The sequence below is a fragment of the Macrobrachium rosenbergii genome, chromosome 15 (assembly GCF_040412425.1).
Source record: "Macrobrachium rosenbergii isolate ZJJX-2024 chromosome 15, ASM4041242v1, whole genome shotgun sequence".
In the NCBI taxonomy this organism is placed as follows: Eukaryota; Metazoa; Arthropoda; class Malacostraca; order Decapoda; family Palaemonidae; genus Macrobrachium; species Macrobrachium rosenbergii.
The window spans coordinates 6524478-6531676 of NC_089755.1; positions in this window are offsets into that span (position 1 = coordinate 6524478).

Genomic DNA, 7199 nt, shown 5'->3' on the forward strand with positions numbered 1-7199 from the left:
AACAAACATATGACCTCGTTTCCAAGGACTTCCCACGGCTATGTGACTTTGCCTTCAACCCTGATCAGAAAGAGAACGCTGAGTCTATGCAAACTATGCAAACGCATGCGAATATATGATGACACACTGTCTTAAAGCACTACACAGGTACTTATTGATGACGTCTGCGTCCTGGTTGACCAAACGGAGATTTCACAATAGCATTCCTTTCATGATCAGTACAGATATATATACTGGGAATTATCTTAGATTTACTAAGAAACGTAGTTTATTTAAATGTGGCATAAATGAAATATGACATTTGCTCGGCCACGTAAAACACAATAGGAACGAAATCATCAAAACAGGCATTCACTAGCTAAGCATAAATTCTCAGAAAGCAAAAGAAAATATACGCTTCCAAAAATCATTATACTCAAAATGTGAATGAGGATACATAGTAATTACTGAAATATGTTGCACATTTGTGAACACAAGTCTTACTAAAATGTAGCAAAGTGAGAAAAAAAAGGTAAGTTATATAACTCAAATATTGATTATATTGATAATGCTAATGATTAACACATAAATCATATATAGATAATGTAACCCGGATAAATCAAATAAAATAATGCAATTCAGAAATGATAATGCAATTCTGAAATGATAATGCAATTCGTATACGAAGTAAAAACATTTGTGCACAGATTATATGAATACACTTGCAATGATAGAGATTGAAACCAATGCTTAAAAAATGTATCCAAAAAGTAATAACCATATGGTAGGTTTATATAAACAAACAGTTATCCTGATAGATTAATCAGTATGGACAACCAAATTACTAAATGCAAAATGTTGAATGAACAACATGCTACTACACGAAACTGATACATACATATGCAGTATAGGTTATTAAAGAAATAAATGGAGATAAATGATATCACCAGAAATGTTCAGCTCTTCCTCACATATATTACCACCGAAAATAGAACCTTTTCAGTCTTTCTCTGTGTATTCGAGCTTTAATGAAAAAATGGCCAGTAATTCCATTATCGAACTCGGAACATATAATTGCGCCAGGCCAACGTTGACCTTTGAGAATCAGCAGATTTCGCAATGGTCTCCTTCATCTCTCGTGCTTTTTTCCAAAACATTACGCTGACGATTACGCCTACGGCTCCCAGCAACATACCAACGGCAATTAATGTGTAGAGGAGAAGAAAATCATGGTGATCAGAAGAATGGCTCGCAGGAGACAGCAAGTCTAATGATGCAATAGCGTTTTCGACGGGCCTGCTGTAGGGAATTGTTAGACCTTGCAGCCTAGTGTTTCCCCACGATGTGTTGATGAAGAAATTACGCCCACGGATGATCGTTACCGTAGCTCGGATGAAGAGTGACGACGTTGTTGCAATGCAGCCATCATTAACGACGAACATGTGTCCTGTTGTCCTAGTATCTGGGCAAGTGACGATGTATGGTTCTGCAGAGAAGACGAATGACGTGCCATTCACGAGCCTGTGACGAAACTGATTGTCACGATACCTTACTAAACCAGCCAAACAATGTTCACGTGTATGGGGAGAGGTTCTGTTAAGTACTAAGTCCAATTCGCATGAATTCAAGGACGTATCAGATACATTTAAGAATTCAAACAAATCGATCCTGCACACTACATTATTCATAACATCATGGCAATCATTTAACAGTGCTTGGTCTCGGACTACCGTAAAAGCTTCCTTATTGGCGGAAACCAATACTAGAGCTGACAGATTATTAATAATAGGTGTCGAGACGTTAGATACATACGTGGGAAAAGGCGAAATTTTATACGCTTTCCACGCGTCTGATGGGTTGAAAGGAATGTCGATTACGATCTTATCAAGGTCAACTTTAACTGTGATCAAGCTGTAATAAAATTCAACTTTATGAAAATCTACTACTGGAACATAGCGCATTTTATCGTGAGCATTATTGATAATCTGAGTAAGATCTTTAATCGGTAACAAATGAGGAGACAACACGCCTTTAGCAGCAAGTGTTATAGCTTCCACGTAATCTTTTGATTTTTCGATAAAGCTTGAAACCCTCGAGTATACATGATTAATTTTAGCATGATAATACATCAAAGTTGCTAACAAAACTTGAGTGTCATGAACCTGATTGAAACGTCGTGACTGTTCATTTACTTTACTGATTACGCTGTTCAAAGCTTGAATTTGTTTGTTTAGTTCTCCTGCTAATACCTCTTGTTGATGTTCCAGATTTTCGATTTTAACCCCGTGATCGCGAAGTTTCAAACGATTTGAAATCCCTAACCCAAGACCAGCTACGGAACCAACCAAATTTAATGCCGCTAGAACAAGTGGGTTACGCCTTTCTGTAACGTCATGAGGTATTGACCACATTAGCAAATCACGAGCCAAGATTTCAGCTTCGCATGTTTTATTCCTTAATTCCCAGAAAAGCGTATTAATTGTGTCACTGACTTGATTAGGCGACGTTGGATCACTGCTAGCTAAGAATGATTTATGCAAGTCTGCCAGAGATTGATCAAAAAGAGTCAATTCTGATTTCAAAGTTATTACTTCATTTTCGCTAGTAAAAATGGCGTTCATATTGACTTCTAAAACTATATTACTGCCAGTTAGAAAGAAATTATTCATTTCCTCTACTATAGAACCATGATGTAAAGTTATTTCAGAACTCTTCCCAGCTACGATAAACATTGACAGGAATAGTGCATGGTATAATTTGACAAGCTTCATGTTGGAGCCTGTAAAAGAAAATAACTTGTAAATAATGAAACAAAAACATCGCATCATCCAAATGATGTAAAAATTCACACAATAATTAACTTTTTCATAACAAACCATTGTCTTAAGCTCTCACATGAGAGATAGATACTGTTCGAACATCCGTTGAATCGGACTGATTCCGAATTTTAAGTCGGTTACCTATTAAAACTTCTATAACTATGAAAGGACCTTCAAACTTAGGCAATAATTTCCAATTTAGCCCTTTTCTAACATAGACCTGTACATATACTATATCTCCTTCTTGGTAAGGCTTTGTGACCTTAGCTTTTTATCATGTGCATTCTTCATTAACACTTGAGCCTGTAAGAGGTTTTGATAAAGTGTTTGATATCTACTTCGGCTAACATCTATTATATCCTTCAATGGATCTGATAAACTAGATGTCGGGGATAAGATGTGAAAAGGTGACCTAGCAGGTATCCCATAAACAGCTTCATGGGGGAGACATACGGATTGAAGTATGATAATTGTTATTTAGGGTACTGGACACAGTGGGTATTGCAATATCCCAGTTTGGGTCCATACCGCCTATGTTTACACGCAGTATGTCTAGCACCTTTCTATTAACCCGTTCTACCAATCCATTAGATTCAGGATGGTATATCATCGTATTGATTTTCTTTATTTGCAGAATTTCGCACAATGAGTTAAGGAAGTGATTATTGAATTCTCCACCTGAGTCAGAGACTATTATATTTGGAATTCCATGTCTGCATATATAGCACTCGTAAAACTTCCTAGCGCACTCAATGGCTGTTTTACTTTTTAGTGGTATTAGTTCAGTATACCGTGTAAGGGCGTCTATTATAACCAAGAGGTTTTTATTCCCCCGGTCTGTCTCGTAAAAACCTGTCAATAAATCAAGGTGTACCCTTTCAAAAGGTTTGCTAGGCACGGGATAAGTTCCGAGACCTACAGGATTCTTAGTATGGCCCTTGTGACGGAAACATATATCACAGTTTTTAATATATGTCCTAATATCTTTTAACATAGTAGACCAGTAAAATAATGATTTGGCCTTTTGAGAGGTTATTTCGAACCCAGGATGACCATGCAGAGGATGGTTGTGAAGCCATTTCAGAACGATTGGGATTAATGTGATAGGTACAACACCTGGTCGTTAGTTAACTGTGTTGAACTCCTGGTTCTCCTAGCCACGGATCGGCATAGAATGTTATCCTTAATCAAGAAATATTGATTCGTATATTTCACATATTCCTTATCATCTGGATTCCTATTTAATGCATCTATTATTACTCTTAATTTCTGATCTTTCATTTGTTCTTGTCGTACTGAATCTAGATTCCACTCTATATCTGTAATATTCTCTGTTGTTTGGGCTAAAGATTGACCATTTTCGATAGCAATTTTCATAGCTTGCGAAGGAATTGGAATTTCTTCTAGATCAGCGAAAGGTATTGAGTGAGTTGGTACTGGGTTACGAGATAGCGCATCTGCGATTACGTTTGCTTTACCGGGTAAGTATCCAATTTTAGCTCCAAAGTCCTGGATAATCATGTGCCACCGAGTTCTTTTAGGACTATGATTGAAACCTTTAAAAAAGTCAGTAAGGGGCTTATGATCAGTTAGAACCTTGACACTATACCCATAGATTATATATTTAAAATGTACCAACGAGTTAGCAATCGCTAAGCATTCTTTATCTATTACTGCATATTTCTTCTCTGACATTTTTAATTTGCGAGAATAAAAGCAATGGGGAAAAACTTATTGTCATGCCACTGGAGTAACACACCTCCTACTCCTTGATCTGATGCGTCGGTTGCAATAATAAACTCTTTAGTAAAATCGGGAAACTTTAAAATAGGAGGAGAACTGATTTTTTCTTTCAAGGTATCAAAAGCGATTTGATGTTGGGATTCCCATTTAAAAGTTACGTCCTTCCTTATGAGATCAGTTAAAGGAGCTGCTATTACTGAATAATCTCGGATAAACCGACGATAATAACCCGAAACCCCGAGAAATTGCTGTATGGCTTTAACATTAGTAGGAACGGGAAATTTACTAATAGCAGAGATTTTATCATGGACTACTTTAAGACCTTGCCGAGATACCATGAAACCCAAATAGACTAATTCGTCTTTAAAAAACTCACATTTAGAAATTTTTACTTTTAAATGATGTTCTCTTAACCTTTGAAGGACTATTTCTAGTTTACTTAAATGCTCCTCCAAGGTGTTGGAAAATATGACTAAATCATCCATATAAGCATGGAGAATATTCCTAGTAAATCTCCGAACACTATATTGATCATTCTAGTGAACGTAATAGGAGCACAACGTAGCCCAAATGGCATACGTAGGAATTCATAGTGACCTCTAGCTGTACTAAAAGCAGTGTACTGGGTACTATCCTTAGCTAAGGGTATCTGGTGAAAGCCTTTTAAGTAAGTCCAAGGAAGTAAAAATTTATTCTGTCCTAATAGAGACAAAATATCATCTGTGCAAGGTACTGGGAAACGATCAGGGATAGTTTGGTCGTTGAGCTTTGAAAGTCAACACAAATCCTCCAGGTTTTATCCTTTTTGGTACTACTATCAAGGGAAAATTATAAGGGCTGTTAGATTTCTTAATAACCCCTCTTTTAACATTTTATCTACCTCAACATTGATTTCATTCAGAAATTTGGCTGGTAGACGATATAAAGGTACGTAAATGACCTGGTCCTTATCCTTTAAACGAATTTGATGTTCGATGACTTCCGTTTTGCCTAAAGCTCCAGTACTAGTAGAAAAACATCACTATATTTGGATAAAAGATCAAAAAATTTCTTGCTTATATCCCTATCTAAGATGTCTGCTTCGATTTTGCCTTTAATTACCTTTAAAAGAGATTCGTCTGTTGCTGATTCAGTGGAGTTAATTTCAGCAACTGTAAGGATTCGATGTTTATATGCTTCGATATTGACAATATGTTGATTTTCATGTACTGTTAAAGCAGCATTTAAGTGATTAAAAACTTCAATGTTAACCCGATGATCAGAATTTACTGTGTATAATGCTTGCGTGACTGAAAGCCCATTGATTTTTAAAGTATCAGGAAGAATTAAAACCTCTGAGCCTGGCAATTTTCTTTTAACCTTGACCGTGAGATACGATGGTGTGTTTGGCTCAATGGTTTGTGCAAATGCAGCAAGGACGGGTGCCTGAGAGTTATGTTGGGTTGCTGTAACAATATCATCGCTTATGAGACAAGTGACTGGCTCTTCGATATACGTTATCTTCTTACTCTCTGTCTCCTTCTGATCCAAAACAGATTTCAATGTGTGTGAAGACCGATAGAATTTCCCTTTTATAAACACTCTGTGTTTTGCGGGTGTCAAAATTACGTTATGTAATGACATTGATGGATAACCCATAATAACTACTGGGTACATATTAATATTGCCAACAATGATAAAGGTATCCGTGAAAGTACGTTGCCCCAACCTGTATTGTATTTGAGATGTACCAATTACATCTAATTCGTTATTGCCTATTCCTGACAAACGAACATTGGAGCGTTCGATGGGAAATCTTGAAAATAAAAGGTGATGGGTACGTAAATCCATTACATTATGTGGACTACCTGAATCAAAAAACAAGGTGAAATGCTTGTGTTCTAAGCTAACTGCATGCAAAGTGGGTCTAACTTCTTCTGAGCCAATAATAGCGTGTATTTTGCAAAAATCTACGGGACTGTGCTCTGCATGTTTGGGAGACTCTACCTCGATTTCTGGAAAATTCTTGTCTTCACACATATCTTGGAGAACATTAAACTTATTATCTGATTCAAAAAGTGATGATAACCCAATATCACTCTCCTCCCCCTTTAAGCTGGCTACGTGGTGTTTGTCTGCCCGCCGGCATTCGGAAAATTCACTGACGCCTGGTTGTTTGGAACTGCTGAGCCTGAAGTTGGCTTTCCCGAGGAACGATTTGAATGTACTTGTTTCTGACCTGCATTACTGTTCTGCTTGTATTGTTTGTTCTTTCCCCATGGTATTGTTGCTTTTTAGCGTCATTACCAGTACTTTGAATGTTTGTGTTACTGTTTAGATTCTTCTTTCTTGCATTGCAATGACTATACTTATGATTTGTACTATTATGGATTGAACAATAGCGGGATCTACACTCATTTATCATATGTCCAGGACGCCTACAATTGAAACAAATGACTGCTGATGGATTATTAGTGACTAAGTTAACCTGTTGCGGTGATGTAGACGCATGATTTTTGTTTTCTTGCTTTGTAAAATCCTGAATTAGAGAAGGATCGAGATCTGTACACTTGGACAAGTGTTTCCGAACTTGTCTATAGATATCTAATTCTGAGCTATCTGATTGTAATTTCTCACCAAAACACTTAACCAAAGGTTCAGGTAACATCACTGTTACAA